Raw genomic sequence first — 22,742 nt, forward strand, 5'->3', positions numbered from 1 at the left:
CTGTCCCCTGGGGAGGTGGTGATGGGGATCATTAGTGGGGTATTGGCATTACTCTGTATCTGTCATGCATGCGTGTGCTGTGGCATTTCTACTCACCAAGCAGCCATGCATCGCCATGCCGCCCAGCTTCCATGTCCCGGTTTAGGGTTGACATCCTGTAAATGAAGCTGTCGTAGGTGGACCCTGGATAGTTGGCATATACTGAGGTGATGATTCCCTTGGCATCACATACTACCTGGACGTTGACGGAATGCCAGTGCTTGCGGTTTCTATAGATGTGCTCAGATGCCCTGGGGGGACGTAGAGCCACATGGGTGCAATCAATGGCACCTAGCACTTTTGGGAATTGTGCCACCCTGTAGAAATCCTGGCTGACAGCCTGCCTTTCTGCAGGTGTTCTGGGCAGGTATATGTGCCTGCAGACTGATGTGCGTGCAGTGATGATGGCCAACACCTGGTGTAGGCACCGTGACTGCGTGGCATGTGACACCCCCCCCCCCCACTATGGCACTTGTCCGCTGAAATGATCCTGTAGCCAAGAAGTGCAGTACATTGAGGACCTTCTCCACTGGGCTGAGTGCTTGGGAGCACAGGGTGGGTGATGTGAGGTCATCCTCCCACTCACTGACAAGGTCGAGTATTTTGTGTGGTGGAAACCTGTACCTCCCATACACCTGGTCATCAGGCACACCAAATAGGCTGGTTCTGGGTGTGAAGATTCTGGCCCTGACTATCCTTCTCCTCCTCCTGCGGTATCCCACGGCCACTGCTGCTAGGAACGGTATATTCATCCTGGCGTCTGAGCTTGTTTGTTGTTTGCGCACTCTTTTATGCTGCGCGGGACGTGCGCCTGCTTCATGCTGGCGTACGTGTTTCAGGATTGGACCTTCTATTTTTTGGCGCGTTGTAGGCGACCGTGTAAATCTTCCCGCCCACCCCAGGAATACAAGTAACACACTCTCCCAGGCCCAGTCGCGAGTAAATATTCCCGCCCACCCCTGGAATACACGTACCCCACTCTCATAGGCCCAGTCGCGTGTGGAACTTCACGCGCACACCGAAATACACGTACCCTGCAAATTCACGTGTGAAACTTCCCGCGCACCCCAAAATACACGTACCCAGGGCAATCGTGTGTGGAACTTCCCGCGAACCCCGTAATACACGTACCCTGCTGGTATCGCGTGTGGAAGTTCACGCGGACCCATAATACACATACCCTGATGGAATCGCGTGTGAGACTACCCGCGCACCCCTAGAATACACGTACCCAGGAAAATCGCATGGCTGGGTGGTGGGGGTGCTGGGAGACAGGAGTGGGGGCCTGGTGGAGGGTCCCCTACAGTGCTGGGGGGTGGGGGTGCAGGGGGACATGAGTGGGGGCCTTGCGGAGGGTTCCCTGCACTGCTGGGGGGTGGGGGTGCAGGGGGACAGGAGTGGGGGCCTGGTGAAGGGTGCCCTACAGTGCTGGGGTATGGGGGTGCTGGGAGACAGGAGTGGGGGCCTGGTGGAGGGTGCCCTACAGTGCTGGGGGATGGGGGTGCAGGAAGACATGAGTGGGGGCCTGGTGGAGGGTGCCCTACAGTGCTGGGGGGTGGGGGTGCAGGGAGACATGAGTGGGGGCCTGGTGGAGGGTGCCCTACAGTGCTGGGGGGTGGGGGTGCTGGGAGAAAGGAGTGGGGGCCTGGTGGAGTGTGCCCTACAGTGCTGGGGGGTGGGGGTGCTGGGAGACAGGAGTGGGGGCCTGGTGGAGGGTGCCCTACAGTGCTGGGGGGTGGGGGTGCAGGGAGACATGAGTGGGGGCCTGGTGGAGGGTGCCCTGCACTGCTGGGGGGGTGGGGGTGCAGGGCGACATGAGTGGGGGCCTGGTGGAGGGTGCCCTGCACTGCTGGGGGGTGGGGGTGCAGGGGGACATGAGTGGGGGCCTGGTGGAGGGTGCCCCTGGATGCAGGGGGGTGGGGGTGCAGGGGGACAGGAGTGGGGGCCTGGTGGAGGGTGCCCTACAGTGCTGGGGGGTGGGGGTGCAGGGAGACATGAGTGGGGGCCTGGTGGAGAGTGCCATGCACTGCTGCGGTGTGGGGGTGCAGGGAGACATGAGTGGGGGCCTGGTGGAGGGTGCCCTGCACTGCTGGGGGGTGGGGGTGCTGGGAGACAGCAGTGGGGGCCTGGTGGAGTGTGCCCTGCACTGCTGGGGGGTGGGGTGCAGGGGGACATGAGTGGGGGCCTGGTGGAGGGTGCCCATGGATGCAGGGGTGTGGGGGTGCAGGGGCACAGGAGTGGGGGCCTGGTGGAGGGTGCCCTACAGTGCTGGGGGGTGGGGTGCAGGGAGACATGAGTGGGGGCCTGGTGGCGAGTGCCATGCACTGCTGGGGTGTGGGGGTGCAGGGAGACATGAGTGGGGGCCTGGTGGAGGGTGCCCATGGATGCAGGGGTGTGGGGGTGCAGGGGGACAGGAGTGGGGGCCTGGTGGAGGGTGCCCTACAGTGCTGGGGGGTGGGGGTGCAGGGAGACATGAGTGGGGGCCTGGTGGCGAGTGCCATGCACTGCTGGGGTGTGGGGGTGTAGGGAGACATGAGTGGGGGCCTGGTGGAGGGTGCCCTGCACTGCTGGGGGGTGGGGGTGCAGGGGGACAGGAGTGGGGGCCTGGTGGAGGGTGCCCCTGGATGCAGGGGGGTGGGGGTGAAGGGAGACATGAGTGGGGGCCTGGTGGAGGGTGCCCCTGGATGCAGGGGGGTGGGGGTGCAGGGGGACATGAGTGGGGGCCTGGTGGAGGGTGCCCTGCACTGCTGGTGGTGGGGGTGCAGGGGGACATGAGTGGGGGCCTGGTGGAGGGTGCCCTACAGTGCTGGGGGGTGGGTGTGCAGGGGGACATGAGTGGGGGCCTGGTGGAGGTGCCCCTGGATGCAGGGGGGTGGGGGTGCAGGGGGGCATGAGTGGGGGCCTGGTGGAGGGTGCCCTACAGTGCTGGGGGGTGGGGTGCAGGGGGACATGAGTGGGGGCCTGGTGGAGGGTTCCCCTGGATGCAGGGTGGTGGGGGTGCAGGGGGACATGAGTGGGAGCTTGGTGAAGGGTGCCCTGCACTGCTGGGGGATGGGGGTCTAGGGGGACATGAGTGGGGGCCTGGTGGAGGGTGCCCTACAGTGCTGGGGGGTGGGGGTGCAGGGGGACATTAGTGGGGGCCTGGTGGAGGGTGCCCTGCACTGCTGGGGGCTGGGCTTGCAGGGGGTCAGGAGTGGGGGCCTGGTGGAGTGTGCCCTACAGTGCTGGGGGGGTGGGGGTGCTGGGAGACAGGAGTGGGGGCCTTGCGGAGGGTGCCCTGCACTGCTGGGGGGTGGGGGTGCAGGGGGACAGGAGTGGGGGCCTGGTGAAGGGTGCCCTACAGTGCTGGGGTATGGGGGTGCTGGGAGACAGGAGTGGGGGCCTGGTGGAGGGTGCCCTACAGTGCTGGGGGGTGGGGGTGCAGGAAGACACGAGTGGGGGCCTGGTGGAGGGTGCCCTACAGTGCTGGGGGGTGGGGGTGCAGGGAGACATGAGTGGGGGCCTGGTGGAGGGTGCCCTACAGTGCTGGGGGGTGGGGGTGCTGGGAGAAAGGAGTGGGGGCCTGGTGGAGTGTGCCCTACAGTGCTGGGGGGTGGGGGTGCTGGGAGACAGGAGTGGGGGCCTGGTGGAGGGTGCCCTACAGTGCTGGGGGGTGGGGGTGCAGGGAGACATGAGTGGGGGCCTGGTGGAGGGTGCCCTGCACTGCTGGGGGGGTGGGGGTGCAGGGCGACATGAGTGGGGGCCTGGTGGAGGGTGCCCTGCACTGCTGGGGGGTGGGGGTGCAGGGGGACATGAGTGGGGGCCTGGTGGAGGGTGCCCCTGGATGCAGGGGGGTGGGGGTGCAGGGGGACAGGAGTGGGGGCCTGGTGGAGGGTGCCCTACAGTGCTGGGGGGTGGGGGTGCAGGGAGACATGAGTGGGGGCCTGGTGGAGAGTGCCATGCACTGCTGCGGTGTGGGGGTGCAGGGAGACATGAGTGGGGGCCTGGTGGAGGGTGCCCTGCACTGCTGGGGGGTGGGGGTGCTGGGAGACAGCAGTGGGGGCCTGGTGGAGTGTGCCCTGCACTGCTGGGGGGTGGGGTGCAGGGGGACATGAGTGGGGGCCTGGTGGAGGGTGCCCATGGATGCAGGGGTGTGGGGGTGCAGGGGGACAGGAGTGGGGGCCTGGTGGAGGGTGCCCTACAGTGCTGGGGGGTGGGGGTGCAGGGAGACATAAGTGGGGGCCTGGTGGCGAGTGCCATGCACTGCTGGGGTGTGGGGGTGCAGGGAGACATGAGTGGGGGCCTGGTGGAGGGTGCCCTGCACTGCTGGGGGGTGGGTGTACAGGGGGACATGAGTGGGGGCCTGGTGGAGGGTGCCCCTGGATGCAGGGGGGTGGGGGTGCAGGGGGGCAGGAGTGGGGGCCTGGTGGAGGGTGCCCCTGGATGCAGGGGGGTGGGGGTGAAGGGAGACATGAGTGGGGGCCTGGTGGAGGGTGCCCCTGGATGCAGGGGGTGGGGGTGCAGGGGGACATGAGTGGGGGCCTGGTAGAGGGTGCCCTGCACTGCTGGTGGTGGTTGTGCAGGGGGACATGAGTGGGGGCCTGGTGGAGGGTGCCCTACAGTGCTGGGGGGTGGGGGTGCAGGGGGACATGAGTGGGGGCCTGGTGGAGGTGCCCCTGGATGCAGGGGGGTGGGGGTGCAGGGGGACATGAGTGGGGGCCTGGTGGAGGGTGCCCTACAGTGATGGGGGGTGGGGTGCAGGGGGACATGAGTGGGGGCCTGGTGGAGGGTTCCCCTGGATGCAGGGTGGTGGGGGTGCAGGGGGACATGAGTGGGGGCTTGGTGAAGGGTGCCCTGCACTGCTGGGGGATGGGGGTCTAGGGGGACATGAGTGGGGGCCTGGTGGAGGGTGCCCTACAGTGCTGGGGGGTGGGGGTGCAGGGGGACATTAGTGGGGGCCTGGTGGAGGGTGCCCTGCACTGCTGGGGGCTGGGCTTGCAGGGGGTCAGGAGTGGGGGCCTGGTGGAGTGTGCCCTACAGTGCTGGGGGGTGGGGGTGCTGGGAGACAGGAGTGGGAGCCTGGTGGAGGGTGCCCTAAAGTGCTGGGGGTGGGGGTGCAGGGGGACATGAGTGGGGGCCTGGTGGAGGGTGCCCCTGGATGCAGGGGGGTGGGGGTGCAGGGGGACATGAGTGGGGGCCTGGTGGAGGGTGCCCCTGGATGCAGGGTGGTGGGGGTGCAGGGGGACATGAGTGGGGGCCTGGTGGAGGGTGCCCTGCACTGCTGGGGGGTGGGGGTGCAGGGGGACATGAGTGGGGGCCTGGTGGAGGGTGCCCTACAGTGCTGGGGGGTGGGGGTGCAGGGAGACTTGAGTGGGGGCCTTGTGGAGAGTGCCATGCACTGCTGGGGTGTGGGGGTGCAGGGAGACATGAGTGGGGGCCTGGTGGAGGGTGCCCTGCACTGTTGGGGGGTGGGGGTGCAGGGGGACATGAGTGGGGGCCTGGTGGAGGGTGCCCCTGGATGCAGGGGGTATGGGTGCAGGGGGACAGGAGTGGGGGCCTGGTGGAGGGTTCCCCTGGATGCAAGGGGGTGGGGGTGCAGGGAGACATGAGTGGGGGCCTGGTGGAGGGTGCCCCTGGATGCAGGGGGGTGGGGGTGCAGGGGGACATGAGTGGGGGCCTGGTGGAGGGTGCCCTGCACTGCTGGGGGTGGGGGTGCAGGGGGACATGAGTGGGGGCCTGGTGGAGGGTGCCCTACAGTTCTGGGGGGTGGGGGTGCAGGGGGATATGAGTGGGGGCCTGGTGGAGGTGCCCCTGGATGCAGGGGGGTGGGGGTGCAGGGGGACATGAGTGGGGGCCTGGTGGAGGGTGCCCTACAGTGCTGGGTGGTGGAGGTGCAGGGGGACATGAGTGGGGGCCTGGTGGAGGGTGCCCCTGGATGCAGGGGGCTGGGGGTGCAGGGGGACATGAGTGGGGGCCTGGTGGAGGGTGCCCTACAGTGCTGGGGGGTGGGGTGCAGGGGGACATGAGTGGGGGCCTGGTGGAGGGTGCCCCTGGATGCAGGGGGCTGGGGGTGCAGGGGGACATGAGTGGGGGCTTGGTGAAGGGTGCCCTGCACTGCTGGGGGATGGGGGTCTAGGGGGACATGAGTGGGGGCCTGGTGGAGGGTGCCCTACAGTGCTGGGGGGTGGGGGTGCAGGGGGACATGAGTGGGGGACTGGTGGAGGGTGCCCCTGGATGCAGGGGGATGGGGGTGCAGGGGGACATGAGTGGGGGCCTGGTAGAGGGTGCCCTACAGTGCTGGGGGGTGGGGGTGCAGGGGGACATGAGTGGGGGCCTGGTGGAGGGTGCCCTGCACTGCTGGGGGGGTGGGCGTGCAGGGGGACAGGAGTGGGGGCCTTGTGGAGTGTGCCCTACAGTGCTGGGGAGTGGGGGTGCTGGGAGACAGGAGTGGGGGCCTGGTGGAGGGTGCCCTACAGTGCTGGGGGTGGGAGTGCAGGGGGACATGAGTGGGGGCCTGGTGGAGGGTGCCCCTGGATGCAGGGGGGTGGGGGTGCACGGGGACATGAGTGGGGGCCTGGTGGAGGGTTCCCCTTGATGCAGGATGGTGGGGTGCAGGGGGACATGAGTGGGGGCCAGGTGGAGTGTGCCCTGCACTGCTGGGGGGTGGGGGTGCAGGGGGACATGAGTGGGGGCCTGGTGGAGGTTGCCCTGCACTGCTGGGGGGTGGGGGTGCAGGTGGACATGAGTGGGGGCCTGGTGGAGGGTGCTCTACAGTGCTGGGGGGTGGGGGTGCAGGGGGACAGGAGTGGGGGCCTGGTGGAGTGTGCCCTACAGTGCTGGGGGGTGTAGTGCTGGGAGACAGGAGTGGGGGCCTGGTGGAGGGTGCCCTACAGTGCTGGGGGGTGGGGGTGCAGCGGGACATGAATGGGGACCTGGTGGAGGGTGCCCCTGGATGCAGGGGGGTGGGGGTGCAGGGGGAAATGAGTGGGGGCCTGGTGGAGGGTGCCCCTGGATGCAGGGGGGTGCGGGTGCAGGGGGACACATGAGTGGGGGCCTGGTGGAGGGTGCCCTGCACTGCTGGGGGTTGGGGGTGCAGGGGGACATGAGTGGGGGCCTGGTGGAGGGTGCCCCTGGATGCAGGGGGGTGGGGGTGCAGGGGGACATGAGTGGGGGCCTGGTGGAGGGTGCCCTGTACTGCTGGGGGGTGGGGCTGCAGGGGGACAGGAGTGGGGGCCTGGTGGAGGGTGCCCTACAGTGCTGGGGGGTAGGGGTGCTGGGAGACAGGAGTGGGGGCCTGGTGGAGGGTGCCCTACAGTGCTGGGGGGTGGGGTGCAGGGGGACATGAGTGGGGGCCTGGTGGAGGCTGCCCCTGGGTGCAGGGCGGTGGGGGTGCAGGGGGACATGAGTGGGGGCCTGGTGGAGGGTGCCCCTGGATGCAGGGGGGTGGGGGTGCAGGGGGACATGAGTGGGGGCCTGGTGGAGGGTGCCCTGCACTGCTGGGGGGTGGGGGTGCAGGTGGACATGAGTGGGGGCCTGGTGGAGGGTGCCCATGGATGCAGGGGGGTGGGGGTGCAGGGGGACATGAGTGGGGGCCTGGTGGAGGGTGCCCCTGGATGCAGGGAGTGGGGGTGCAGGGGGACATGAGTGGTGGCCTGGTGGAGGGTGCCTTGCACTGCTGGGGGGTGGGGGTGCAGGTGGACATGAGTGGGGGCCTGGTGGAGGGTGCCCTGCACTGCTGGGGGGTTGGGGGTGCAGGGCAACATGAGTGGGGGCCTGGTGGAGGGTGCCCTGCACTGCTGGGGGGTGGGGGTGCAGGTGGACATGAGTGGGGGCCTGGTGGAGGGTGCCCCTGGATGCAGGGGGGTGGGGGTGCAGGGGGACATAAGTGGGGACCTGGTGGAGGGTGCCCCTGGATGCAGGGGGGTGGGGGTGCAGGGAGACATGAGTGGGGGCCTGGTGGAAGGTGCCCCTGGATGCTGGGGGATGGGGTGCTGGGAGACATGCGTTGTTGGGCAGTAGTGCAAGGTGACATGTGGGTTGGCTGGGGGGCATGGCCATGGTGGATGGGCTGCCTGCGGGACATGTGCAGGGGTGCAGGGTAGTCCCCTGTGGTGTGGGCCGCCTGCAGGGGCCGTGGAGGGTGTAGAGGGAACAGCTGGGAGGACTCACATGGCCAATTCACGTGTGGGACTCCCCGGCACCCCCGAAATACACGTAGGCTGCTGGATTTGCCTGTGGAATTTGCCACGCACCCGGAGTACATGTACCCTGCTGAAATTGCGTGTGGAACTTCACGCGCACACCGAAATACACGTACCCTGCTAATTCGCGTGGGAAACTTAACGCGCTCCCCGGAATACACGTGCCCGGGCCAATCGTGTGTGGAACTTCCTGAGAACCCTGCAATACACGCACACGCTATTTTTCACACAGCGGGTGTCCGTGTTTGTCGGTACCCCTTTGCACCTCATTTGTCCTAGAGGGCCACTGTATGGATCATTCATCATAGCTGTATATGGGTGCTTTTTGTTAGCGCACATTTTGGCGCACATTTATTTCAGGTGTAGGGACGCTACCGCCTGCTTTCTTGTGGCGTACTTGTTTGGACCTGTGCGCGTCTTTGACCGTGCGCTGGTTTGCCCTATTCGATTCCATGAATACGAGTTGTAGGCGAGCGTGTGGGTGTTTTTCCGCGCACTTGCCTCCTGTACTTCCCCCGTGACGCCCATATTTTCACGCGTTGTTCCCCATTCCGAGTGTTACGCCCCGTGTTACGCCTACTTTTGTGATGTGCACCGCGCTATGTGCAATTTCGCAGCGGCCGTGGCGCATGCCGATGGATGACCTGTGCGCCGGCGTGTGCCGCGCACTTTTTCAGCGCACATCCAATATTTTTCTTGCGCACGGACTTCCATGAATCGATGTGCGCTGGTTTCCATGCGATTTTCACAGTTGCACTGTGATTTTCGCACTTTTAGTGCGATTCGCACGTTTTGGCACCTCTGCACCGGAATTTTCGGCGCACATTAATTCCATGAATCGGCCTGTATATTTGAGAATTTAAATGGTCCAGGTAGTTCTGTATCTAACTACTTTTTTTGGAGTTTGTCTTCCTTCTTTAAAGAAGTACCTGGTTTACTTTCCCTAATTGATTCTTTTTTGCTTGTGGTACTTGATGAAGTATTAGTTTATTTTACTCTCTTTGGAGGATTTGCAGTGACATCCTGTTGCATTTCTGTTTGATTTATCTTTCTTTTATAACGTTTTACTTTTTGTGGAACAGAATATGTGTTTAGGTGGGGGGTGTATAGCGAGCGAAGTCTATTGTATTCTAAAATGCAAGGAATATCAGCGTTTATTTTACTTGCATCAAAGTTGATTAGAAATAGACTGTCAAGTGTACGTAAGCGTGATAGTGCTACATAGCTCATGCCTTCTTTAAAGACTGTGCTACCAATATCTATCATTGCTTTGTCTAGGGTAAGACCTTGTGATTTATGAATCGTGACTGCGTATGCAAGAGTTAGAGAAAATGGTTCTCTGCGTACATACATATCTTTGAAGAGAAGGAATCTAGCTGTTGAACGTCCTATCCTTTTTACTTCTGAAAGTTTGTCAAAGAGTACATTTTGTTGTCGCATGGGTATGTTTGAAAGCCAACAACTGTACCCAGTGATCCATAAACTAGTCCTTGGTCCACGTCAAGGTTACGTTTAAGCATTACTCTGCAATTTAAGGATAATTTTAATATCTTTTCTAAGCCTGCTGTGTTTGAGATTGATTTTTCTAAACTATTTAGTCTTGTTGTGGCTTGGTCACACATGGGTAGTGTCATACCATGTACATCTAGTTTGTCTGTGGCGCTAATTTTCATGATTGGTTGCATTTCTTTACTTAGTATGAATTCATTGAATTTGAAACAGCTTGCAAGAGTTGGCATTAAGGCCATACAATTGACATTTTTGTGGGCTAATTGTTCCATAACATCTGTAGCACATGCATTATCGCCATAAAATGCATTAATGTGCTGGGTTTTCAATATTGCTTCTGCTTCTTTAGAAAGTATACCAACTCTGATACTTTTTAAAATGTTGGCATAAGTGAGATCTGCAGATTGCCGCATGTTTTCTGTTAATTCTCTGTATTGGAAATATTGCCAAAGGTTGACATTTCCAATGCTGCCAACAGTTTTATGGCAGAATTTGTGTCCTAATGTTTTAAAAATAGGCTCACTTTTTACTGGTGTTAATTGAAGCAGATCTCCTAAAACAATAATGTGTTTTCCTGCAAAGAGCTCGCCATAGTCTGTTTTGAGTACTTCTTGTAATCTGAGGTGAATCAAAGCTAACATCAGGTTAGAGGCCATGCTCACTTAATCTATTAGTAGCATTTTCATTTGTTTCAATACTCTGCGTAATTCCATTGCAGCTTCTGCAGAAAGTTTGTAATAGTCTAAATTGTTCTGGTGTTCTACTGGTAATAGTAGTAATCGGTGTAATGTAACACCACCTATGTTGTACGTAGCTAAACCTGTGGGGGCAGTGACAACAGCTGACAGTTTGTTGTTTGTCAATTGTTGAAGGAACTTACTAATGATTTTGATTAGGACTGTTTTGCCAGAACCAGCTTCACCACTGACGTACAGTAGTATAGGTTTATAGTTATGGCAGGAACATTGTTTATTTTCATGTTTTACACCATGTGGAATTTGGTTTGTTACTTCTTGAAAAATGCTACTTTGCTCATTGTTTAGTTTTGATTGTAGTATAGTTAAGTCTTCCTTATCTTCATACTGACACATGGTGTTTTCTACTTCTATCATAGCTAATTCTGCCTCATTTATTATTAGTGGTTCTCCCAGTGGTTCATGGCTTCCTGTTACAGAAGGTTGACTACTGTCAGGAGTGTCCTTATATAGTTGGGCTTGGAGTTCTTCTTTGTGTTGCTGTTCATTGTGCAACATTGTTTTGTACTGTGTAAAGTTTACATCAGTTATAGTGCTTTCATTTGCTTTGAAAGCATCCTCATATGAGTCATAGTTATCTAGTAATTGTTCTTTTTTTCTCCATGGTTTGAAGAGTTGTAGCAGGGACATGTAATATACGTCTTTATGTTGAGGAGTCTTTAATGACAATTTGATATGATTAATTAAATTTGGTTTAGTGAGTTTAAATAAGCTGCCTTAACAGTTTGTCACTCTATATTTACCTTTTTTTTCATCAAGTTTCATATTATTTTTGTATGTGTAGTTTTGGGCTATGTGGTATAGACACATGTTTTCCAAAGTATTACTTCTGTTTGGGTAGTATGTGTCCAATAAATTGTTTTTTAAAATGTCTTGGCTGTTGGGATCATGTTTGGCTATTGTTTCTATATCTTCATATGATTTTAGAACTCTTTTTCTAGATTTAGCTGGACCAAGACTTTGGGCCTCATTACGACCCAGGCGGTAAGTTACCGCCTGGGCCGTGACTTTACCACCATGGCGTAAACTACGTTTACGCCATGGTGGTTGGCGGACTTACCGCCCCATTCCGAGGTTGGCGGGGCGGTAAGTCCCCAATCCCCATGTACCCTTCCCCATTCCCATTTTTGCCCCATAGGGCATAATGGGAGTGGGGAAGGCGTTAATTACGCCACCGTAAATTACGGTGGCGTAATTAACACCAAGGTCCCTTAGCGCCATGGATTTTAACACCTGGTGTTAAAACCTCCATGGCGCTAAGGGACCTCGTAATCAGGCGGTAAGGGTCGGCGCTGTTTACGCTGCCGTAAACCCCTTACCGCCTGGGTCGTAATGAGGCCCTTAGCCATACTACATTTTCAGATTTACCATACAATGCAGTACCAGTTAAACGATCAGCTGCTTCATATGATCCACATTCTCTATGGGTGAGCATTTTTATGCCCAAGCTGTATATTTTCTGAGATACTGTTTTATCTGATGACAGGTCATTCCAGAGGACTTGCAGCTCTGTCTTTTCTGCTTTAGTTAAGTATGCTGTGACATTACGTGCAACTGCAGTAGAATTGTCTGCAATGTACTGCACATCTATGTTTGCATTCCATAAGTGGGCAATGATTGCATTATTATCATTGATACATTTTTCTTCTTCTTTTCTTTTTATATAATATGTATTTATAGGTGACTTACCTTTAACACTATCTCTAACTGAAGACATGAGGTTGTTCACTTGACCTGTATTTGTAACTGGTCTAGAGAAACCAAATCGGCATTTGGTGTAGTATTTCCCTTTGTTTTTGTATTTGCGACGACAATATTTTCCACATTTGTTTCTTGGAAATTGTAAAATTTGTGCATGAAGATCACTATTTGTGGCTTCTGATAGAATTTCACAAGTGACATATTTTTCAATAAACTGTAAAACAGTGGCATCATTGTCTTGACCAAATTTAGGAGCATCTTTAATCCATAAAAGCATGTGGATATGTGGTGCTCCTCTGGCTTGGTATTCTTTTCTCCAAAAGAAGTGTTGCACTTCTCCAAGGGGAGGAACAGTTTTATTACAAATAAAATGTAGCATAGCAATGAAGCGATGGTGAAAATATCTTGAAACATTAACAGGATCCAAAGAACAAAGTTCTCCAGCTGTTAGTATATCTATGTTTGTTTTGTTTTTATTTGATATGCGTAGGAAATCATGTAAATCTTCCCATGCATATTCTGCACAACTTAATGTAACAAACCAAGTGGGTGGGCCAAGGTTTCTGATCATACAACACACATCTCCATGACGTCGAAACCAGTACCCTTTAGTACCATGCATATTTGCTAATAGATTTGTAATATTTGATTGTAAAACCTCATCCTTTTGTTGCCCTTTTTCTAATAATTGTGTAGCTGTCATATTTTGAAAGTGTGATCCTGATTTTAATATGTGTGCAACTCCGTAACATAAAGTTGCTAGTTCACTTTCAAAGAGTAGGTAGAATATGTATTCCACATTTTGTCTAAATCTGGGATCTTCAGAATACATCCGTAATGAGCGGTATTCTGAAGCTGATATTTGAATAGGTCTATCATCATACCTTCCTCCTTTGCCAGTAGGAAAGAGTAGAGGAAAAGCACGTGCTTCTATACTTTTTTCCCATATGCTGATTGGCGATCCTTTTGTTTGACGCATTTGGTAAGTTTCCAGGTCATCTTCTACGGTGTCATTACAGTGCAAAGGATGAATTGTATAATGGTCTAAAGTATTTGATATTGTTGCAGGATCTTGTAGCTCAAATTGACCAGCTTCTTGTGTTTCTTGAATTATTTCAGTTGTATCTTTCACGTTTTCTTCAATATTAATTTCTTTGTAATATTCATTATTCTCTTTAAGATATTGGAAGGCTTGTCTAACTTTATATAAATCTACCAGCTGTTGCCATATTTTTTTGTCTTTTGTAGGTACTCCATTTACTAAGATAATTAAAGATTGCTGCATTGGACGTTGCACTCCTAGAGTATGCACATTTTCTTTTAGATCTAATTGTAAAAAACTACTTTTCCATGAATACCTTTAACAATTCAGAGAGAGGTAATTTTGCTGTTTTTGGTTGAAGGCGTTTTATTCCTTGAAATGGGTGTACTGTTTGAATTATGATGCTCTCATATAAATTAAGTTGTTGTAGGGGTTTTGGTACTGGGTATAATTCCAAATTATTTGTGATAGCACGTGAAGGAGTTTGGTCATTGCCAAGTTTTGTAGTGCAGTAACTGCAAAGTATTAAGGGCTCAGTTATTCCGTATTTGTTTTCTGCTACAAGGTTGAGAGCTAATTCAAACCATTTAGAATCTTCATTGTCTTCTATTTTATATGATAGGTCTACAGTTTTTGTGTTACTTTTATAAAAAGTTCTACGGCAACATACACATACATGGTTTGGTACTTCAGCTGATGTACTTTTAAATTTTTTAGTATTTCTTTTTTGTATGTGTTTAGCAAAAGGTTGCCATGTATAGAATTGTTGCTTAATTGGTTTAAAGCTATTTCATTCTGTAAATGGCTTTCACTTCCAAAATATTTTTTCTGGATATAGTGAATTTCTTCAAGTAGGTCTTTTGCTGTACAATGTAGAAGGATGTTATTTAACTTTGTTAGTGCTAAAGCAGGACTTTTAGCATAGTACAGTTTATAGACTAGCAGGGTAATTCATAGAATTTCACAGAAAAGTGTCGCAAGCGGCTGGCGCAGAGTGTCCGCGTGCGATTGTCTGCGCCAGGCACGTGCGCTAAAACCGATTTCCGCGCACAGCGTATTCATGGATTTTAGGCTCCCAAACCAGCCGTGGCGCAGAGAATCGCAGCGACCCTGCAGCAGCGCCAGTAACGCCCCCAGAACGCCCTCGCGCAAGGAAAAGCCATCAAAATCGCTAAATCATCGCAAAGGGCTGCGCTAACCCTGGACCAGTTCACCGGGCTGGCAAACAGCAAACGCCAAGCGGGGAACGTGTATTTCAGGGGTGCGCGGGAAGTTCCACACGCGATTGGCCCCGTGCAAGCAGGGTACGTGTATTCCATGGGTGCGCGGGAAGTTCCACACGCGATTTCAGCAGGGTACGTGTATTCCAGGGGTGCGCGGGAAGTTCCACACGCGATTCCAGCAGGGTACGTGTATTTCAGGGGTGCGCAGGAAGTTCCACACGCGATTGGCCCACTGCGAGCAGGGTACGTGTATTCCATGGGTGCGCGGGAAGTACCACACGCGATTTCAGCAGGGTACGTGTATTCCAGGGGTGCACGGGAAGTTCCACACGCGATTCCAGCAGGGTACGTGTATTTCAGGGGTGCGCGGGAAGTTCCACACTCGATTGGCCCAGTGCGAGCAGGGTACGTGTATTCCATGGGTGCGCGGGAAGTTCCACACGCGATTTCAGCAGGGTACGTGTATTCCAGGGGTGCGCGGGAAGTTCCAGACGCGATTCCAGCAGGGTACGTGTATTTCAGGGGTGCGCGGGAAGTTCCACACGTGATTTCAGCAGGGTACATGTATTTCAGGGGTGCGCGGGAAGTTCCACACGCGATTGGCCCAGTGCGAGCAGGGTACGTGTATTCCATGGGTGCGCGGGAAGTTCCACACGCGATTGGCCCCGTGCAAGCAGGGTACGTTTATTTCAGGGGTGCGCGGGAAGTTCCACATGCGATTTCAGCAGGGTACGTGTATTTCAGGGGTGCGCGGGAAGTTCCACACGCGATTGGCCCCGTGCAAGCAGGGTACGTGTATTTCAGGGGTGCGCGGGAAGTTCCACACGCGATTGGCCCAGTGCGAGCAGGGTACGTGTATTCCATGGGTGCGCGGGAAGTTCGACACGCGATTTCAGCAGGGTACGTGTATTTCAGGGGTGCGCGGGAAGTTCCACACACGATTTCAGCAGGGTACGTGTATTTCAGGGGTGCGCGGGAAGTTCCACACGCGATTGGCCCAGTGCGAGCAGGGTACGTGTATTCCATGGGTGCGCGGGAAGTTCCACACGCGATTGGCCCCCTTGCAAGCAGGGTACGTGTATTTCAGGGGTGCGCGGGAAGTTCCACACGCGATTTCAGCAGGGTACGTGTATTTCAGGGGTGCGCGGGAAGTTCCACACGCGATTGGCCCAATGCGAGCAGGGTACGTGTATTCCATGGGTGCGCGGGAAGTTCCACACGCGATTGGCCCCGTGCAAGCAGGGTACGTGTATTTCAGGGGTGCGCGGGAAGTTCCACACGCGATTGGCCCAGTGCGAGCAGGGTACCTGTATTCCATGGGTGCGCGGGAAGTTCCACACGCGATTTCAGCAGGGTACGTGTATTCCAGGGGTGCACGGGAAGTTCCACACGCGATTTCAGCAGGGAACGTGTATTTCAGGGGTGCGCGGGAAGTTCCACACGCGATTTCAGCAGGGTATGTGTATTTCAGGGGTTCTGGGGAGTACTACACGTGAATTGGCCGTGTGGGTCCTCCCAGGTGTACGCTCCACAACCTCCACGGCCCCTGGAGGCAGCCCACACCACGGGGGACTACCCTGCACCCCTGCTCATGTCCCGCAGGCAGCCCATCCACCATGGGCATGCCCCCCAGCCAACCCACATGTCACCTTGCACTACTGATCAACAATGCATGTCTCCCACCTCCACCCACCCCCCAGCAGTGCAGGGGCAGCCTCCACCAGGCCCCCACTCATGTCTCCCACCACCCCCACCCCCCAGCCACCAGGGGCACCCTCCACCAGGCCCCCACCCATGTCCCCTATCACCCCCACCCCCCAGCAGTGCAGGGGCACCCTCCACCAGGCCCCCACTCATGTCTCCCACCACCCCCACCCCCCAGCAGTGCAGGGGCACCCTCCACCAGGCCCCCACTCATGTCTCCCACCACCCCCACCCCCCAGCAGTGCAGGGGCACCCTCCACCAGGCCCCCACCCATGTCTCCCACCACCCCCACCCCCCAGCCACCAGGGGCACCCTCCACCAGGCCCCCACTCATGTCTCCCACCACCCCCACCCCCCAGCAGTGCAGGGGCACCCTCCACCAGGCCCTCACTCATGTCTCCCAGCACCCACACCCCCCAGCAGTGCAGGGGCACCCTCCACCAGGCCCCCACTCATGTCTCCTACCACCCCCACCCCCCAGCAGTGCAGGGGCACCCTCCACCAGGCCCCCACTCATGTCTCCCACCACCCCCACCCCCCAGCCACCAGGGGCACTCTCCACCAGGCCCCCACTCATGTCTCCCACCCACCCCCACCCCCCAGCCACCATGGGCAGCCCCCACCAGGCCCCCACTCATGTCCCCCTGCACCCCCACCCCCCAGCATCCAGGGGCACCCTCCACCAGGCCCCCACTCATGTCTCCCACCGCCCCCACCCCCCAGCATCCAGGGGCACCCTCCACCAGGCCCCCACTCATGTCTCCCACCACCCCCACCCCCCAGCATCCAGGGGCACCCTCCACCAGGCCCCCACTCATGTCTCCCACCACCCCCACCCCCCAGCCACCAGGAGCACCCTCCACCAGGCCCCCACTCATGTCTCCCACCCACCCCCACCCCCCAGCCACCATGGGCAGCCCCCACCAGGCCCCCACTCATGTCCCCCTGCACCACCACCCCCCAGCATCCAGGGGCACCCTCCACCAGGCCCCCACTCATGTCTTCCACCACCCCCACCCCCCAGCATCCAGGGGCACCCTCCACCAGGACCCCACTCATGTCTCCCACCACCCCCACCCCCCAGCAGTGCAGGGGCACCCTCCACCAGGCCCCCACTCATGTCTCCCACCACCCCCACCCCCCAGCATCCAGGGGCACCCTCCACCAGGCCCCCACTCATGTCTCCCACCACCCCCACCCCCCAGCAGTGCAGGGGCAGCCTCCACCAGGCCCCCACTCATGTCTCCCACCACCCCCACCCCCCAGCCACCATGGGCACCCTCCACCAGGCCCCCACCCATATCCCCTATCACCCCCACCCCCCAGCAGTGCAGGGGCACCCTCCACCAGGCCCCCACTCATGTCTCCCACAACCCCCACCCCCCAGCAGTGCAGGGGCACCCTCCACCAGGCCCCCACTCATGTCTCCCACCACCCCCACCCCCCAGCAGTGCAGGGGCACCCTCCACCAGGCCCCCACCCATGTCTCCCACCACCCCCATCCCCCAGCCACCAGGGGCACCCTCCATCAGGCCCCCACTCATGTCTCCCACCACCCCCACCCCCAGCAGTGCAGGGGCACCCTCCACCAGGCCCCCACTCATGTCTCCCACCACCCCCACCCCCCAGCAGTGCAGGGGCACCCTCCACCAGGCCCCCACTCATGTCTCCCACCACCCCCAACCCCCAGCAGTGCAGGGGCACCCTCCACCAGGCCCCCACTCATGTCTCCCACCACCCCCACCCCCCAGCCACCAGGGGCACCCTCCACCAGGCCCCCAATCATGTCTCCCACCCACCCCCACCCCCCAGCCACCATGGGCAGCCCCCACCAGGCCCCCACTCATGTCCCCCTGCACCCCCACCCCCCAGCATCCAGGGGCACCCTCCACCAGGCCCCCACTCATGTCTCCCACCACCCCCACCCCCCAGCATCCAGGGGCACCCTCCACCAGGCCCCCACTCATGTCTCCCACCACCCCCACCCCCAGCAGTGCAGGGGCACCCTCCACCAGGCCCCCACTCATGTCTCCCCCCACCCCCACCCCCCAGCATCCAGGGGCACCCTCCACCAGGCCCCCACTCATGTCTCCCACCACCCCCACCCCCCAGCAGTGCAGGGGCACCCTCCACCAGGCCCCCACTCATGTCTCCCACCACCCACACCCCCCAGCCACCAGGGGCACCCTACACCAAGCCCCCACTCATGTCTCCCACCCACCCCCCAGCCACCATGGGCAGCCCCCACCAGGCCCCCACTCATATCTCCCACCACCCCCACCCCCCAGCAGTGCAGGGGCACCCTCCACCAGGCCCCCACCCATGTGTCCCACCACCCCCACCCCCCAGCCACCAGGGACACCCTCCACCAGGCCCCCACTCATGTCTCCCACCACCCCCACCCCCCAGCAGTGCAGGGGCACCCTCCACCAGGCCCCCACTCATGTCTCCCACCACCCCCACCCCCCAGCCACCATGGGCAGCCCCCACCAGGCCCCCACTCATGTGCCCCTGCACCCCCGCCCCCCAGCATCCAGGGGCACCCTCCACCAGGCCCCCACTCATGTCTCCCACCCACCCCACCACCCAGCCACCATGGGCAGCCCCCACCAGGCCCCCACTCATGTCCCCCTGCACCCCCAGCCACCATGGGCAGCCTCCACCAGGTCCTCACAATCCCCAATCATGTGCGTTATGGTCAGCCTCCACAGCCGCCAAAAAGCCCTACCAAGTAACCCATTCACCCACATGGAAATGGAAATTACATGTTACACCCCCAATGTTCATAAAGCTAATGAACCCATGTCCGTCACACACAATGGTTGTAATTGAATGGGAAAACACCCAACATGACATGCATGAAACCAATGAGATGATACCACACAGTGAAGTATGAAAACAAAATTGTATTAAAAAAACTAAGAATGCAAAAGAAATGAAACAAACTACAATGGCAATGAAAAAAAGATAAGCTGCATGTCCGTTTAAAAAAATAAAAACACCAAATCCTAATCCAAAAAAATGTTGTCCAAAGTCAAATGAAAAATAAAATCAATCCAATGAAGAACTATGTACAAAACTTCCAAGGGTCCATGAACCCAACTGAACAAAGGAAACCTACAAAAAACCCTAACTAAAATGCAACTATATACAAAAAGTGGAGCAGTGTCCGTCGACTCCAAATCATAAGAACAAACAAAGGAAACCTAAAACTAAAGAACTATATACAAAGGCGGCGGGCAAGTCCAGCGGCTCACTCCGTGGTGTTCCGGGCCAGGGCATCATCGAACTCCTGTTCGATGTCCCGGAGGCGGTCCTGTTCCATGGCCCCGAGGGTCCGCAGGGACGACGCCGTGTCCTCCTCCAACCCCCTGCGGATTGCCTCGAGGCACTCGGCCCGCCTCAGGGCCCTCCGCATGGAGTTCTCCGCCCTGACCATTGTGAGCCGCGCCTCTTCCACCCGCCGCCGCTCCGCATCTATGGCGTGGCCCAACCGCTGCCACACGGAAGACACTCTCTGTCCTGGGTCCTCCTGCCCTCCGGCCGATGCCTGCCCCTCCGATGTCGAAGGCCCCAAGCATTCATGGCTCCCACCATGTTGCTGCTGCTGCTCTGCCTCTGCCCGTGCACTGCCTCCTGCTGCCTGCACATCCTCCGCCGGCTGGGGTGCAGTCGTAGATGTGGCCACCCCTGCTGGACGTCCGACTCCCGACTGTGGCAGGGATGCCTCCTCCACCAGCCTGGCCGCACCGTCAGAGGCAGCTCCACAGGGCACCCAGGTGACTGATGGGTGGGAAGATGGCACAGAGGACAACTGGCGCATAGGGGGTCCAGTTAAGGAGGGGGTCGGAGCAAGCCCCATCAGACGGAGGAATCCGGCCTGGGTGACCTGTCCCAGCAGGCTGACGTGGTCAACGAGCCATTCGAGATGAAGTGCAGTCTCTCCATGAAAAGACTGCAGGTCACCTCGCATGGCCCGTTGACGCAACGCCACACCAGCCAGGACAGGCTCAACCCGGACCTGGATAGCCACGTCCGCAGGCAGAGGAAGGCCAGTTGACGCCAGCTCATCCCCTGCCTGAAAACGGGTCTGGACGTAGCCATCCCTGCTGGTGCAAGATGATGCAGGGACAGGATCGTGGACAGGATTGCACACAGGCACCTCCGCGGCGGCCTGTGCTGCCTCCTGTCCCTGGTCCTGCACTGCACCACTAGCACCAGTGGGATCCCCACCTCCAGACCCCGTCTCTGGTGCTTGCACGGCCTCCTCCTCCACCAAACCCCCCACCAACCTGGATGACTCCGTGCCATCTTCCCCTGTTGAGCCCTGTGGGGTCCCAGCTGCCCCTTCTGCTGCCGAGGAGTCCAACTCCAACCTCCGCCTCTTGGACCTCCCCCCGGCAGCTGCGGCCTGGGATGCGGCACCGGACTCCTCACTCCCCGACGAGATGACAACACGGGAGGGGAGCCGGGCCTTGCGTCTCCGGCTGGCGGTGGGATCCCCGCCGCTGTGCTCCACAGCACCTTCTCCGCCCTCTTCATCAGTTGACTCTGCAGACAGGGAGAAACAAAACACAGGCATCAGGGCACTGTACAATGGACACATACACACATGACAGTTGCACATGAGTGGCATTGGCAAACCTCAGACATGTCATCACAATCCCCAACACACATGTCATTACAACTCGCACACATGAGCCATACCACAGCCATATCGCAACTGCCACCACCATCCCTACACATACAACAGCATGAGCAGCCAAAGGTGAGCCCGACATCACATGCAACACAGGAAGTGCACCACACATGTACACACACCACCACACTTGCATGCATGTGTACACCTCTGCCAAGTGTCGCACTGTTCAGACGGGCATCCATGTCACATCTGCCAATCAGGCTTCCACATACCGCTGTCACATGCATCCATGTTGCATCACTGTTGCACCCTTGTCAAATACACACACATGCACATGTACACAGTGCTGATACATGCAGCCGAAAACAACATACATGCGTGACATCACGGACATGTCTACTTACATACACATTCATCCAAACATGTGTGCCCACGCAACTGCATTGGGCATGCAAGCCTACACACACACGCACCATCCATGTCTCACACATTACAGCCCTCGCATGTGTCAGCCCCACGGCCCTGTACACCCCCACCCATACTCGACCCCATACAAACAGATGTGCAACCTGCACACTACCGAATAATCACCACACGCACTGCTCACAATCAGGATGCATGTACACTCACCGCTCGACTCCAGACGGGTCTGCTTCTCTAGGACCTGGACGTGGAGCGCTGGGGATATGCGTTCCAGGACCCTCATCTGTTCTTCCGACAAGTGGCCCCGGCGCCCCTTGGCATCCGCTGCCTTCAAGAGGCACCGGGCCTTGTTCAGGGTCCTGGACCTGAAGTCCTCCCAGCGCTTCCTGACATGTTGTAAGTCGTGGACTGCCACCCCCTCCGCATTGATGGCAGTCACGATGTCAGTCCAGATCCAAGTCAGTCCTTCCTTGTCGGCGCGGGAACTTCCGAAGAGGGCATCATACTGCCCCAGGACTTGCTCCACCAGGACACCAACTTCGGTGGCACTGAAGCTGGTGCCCCTCTGCCTCTCTGGCCGGGGGTTGTCAGTGGTCACAGATGGTGTTTGCCCTGACATGACAACCCCAGAGGCAGGAGTGGGTGGGCAACTGGGTCCTGGGGCTGGGCTGTGGAGCGATGGAATCCCAGTCGGGAGTCTTCGGTTCCAGCAGGGGTGGTCACAGCAACAGCACCCCTGGCTGATGTGCAGGCAGCAAATGGCAGTGCACGTGGGCAGCAGGCAGTCCGGCAGCAGCAGATGGCAGGTGGGAGCGTGCTCGGGGCTCTGGGGGGCAGTAGTTCGGCCTTCTGGGCAGGAGCGTGGTCTTCCGTGTGCATACGCGTGGCCAGCTTGATACGGAGTGATTTGGCACGTGAAAAATCTGCACGTCAGCGTGTAATTCGAGGAAAGGCCCTTAGCGCGTAAGCGCGTCTGCACGCATACGCATTTTCATTGGACAGAAGGCCCCTCAAGCGCAAGGTCCCCTGTGACGTGACGCGTACAGATGTGCATGCGCATTTCAGCGCGCGTGAAAAACTGCACGTCCGCGTGTAATACGAGGAAAGGGCCATGCACGTATGCACGCAGCAGGCATATGAGATGTCATTGGACCAAAGGCCCTTAGCGCGTAAACGCGTCGCCAGCGTATGCGCGTCTATGAAGTCACGTGCACGTTGAATTGGGCACACGTTTGAAAATGTTGCGTGTTAAAAAAATGAAAGACACGTCCGAGTGTCAAAGCGTGTAATTGGTGGGAATGGGCCTACACGCAGAAGTGACAAAGCGTTTAATTGGTGGCAATGACCCTAGCGCGTACACGCCGCGTAAGTGACGCTTGACGTGTGGGCCTGTATAAAAGGTACGTGTAGAACACCATTTCCTTGTACGTGCTTTTCGTGGAGAGCGAGTGGGTGAATTCTGTACTTCTTGTCGTTTCACACGCGATTTACTTCACAGCGTTTCAAGTTCGTATTCCCTGTTA

Source organism: Ambystoma mexicanum, chromosome 13 (assembly GCF_040938575.1).
Source record: "Ambystoma mexicanum isolate Mex_15411 chromosome 13, UKY_AmexF1_1, whole genome shotgun sequence".
Classification (NCBI taxonomy): Eukaryota; Metazoa; Chordata; class Amphibia; order Caudata; family Ambystomatidae; genus Ambystoma; species Ambystoma mexicanum.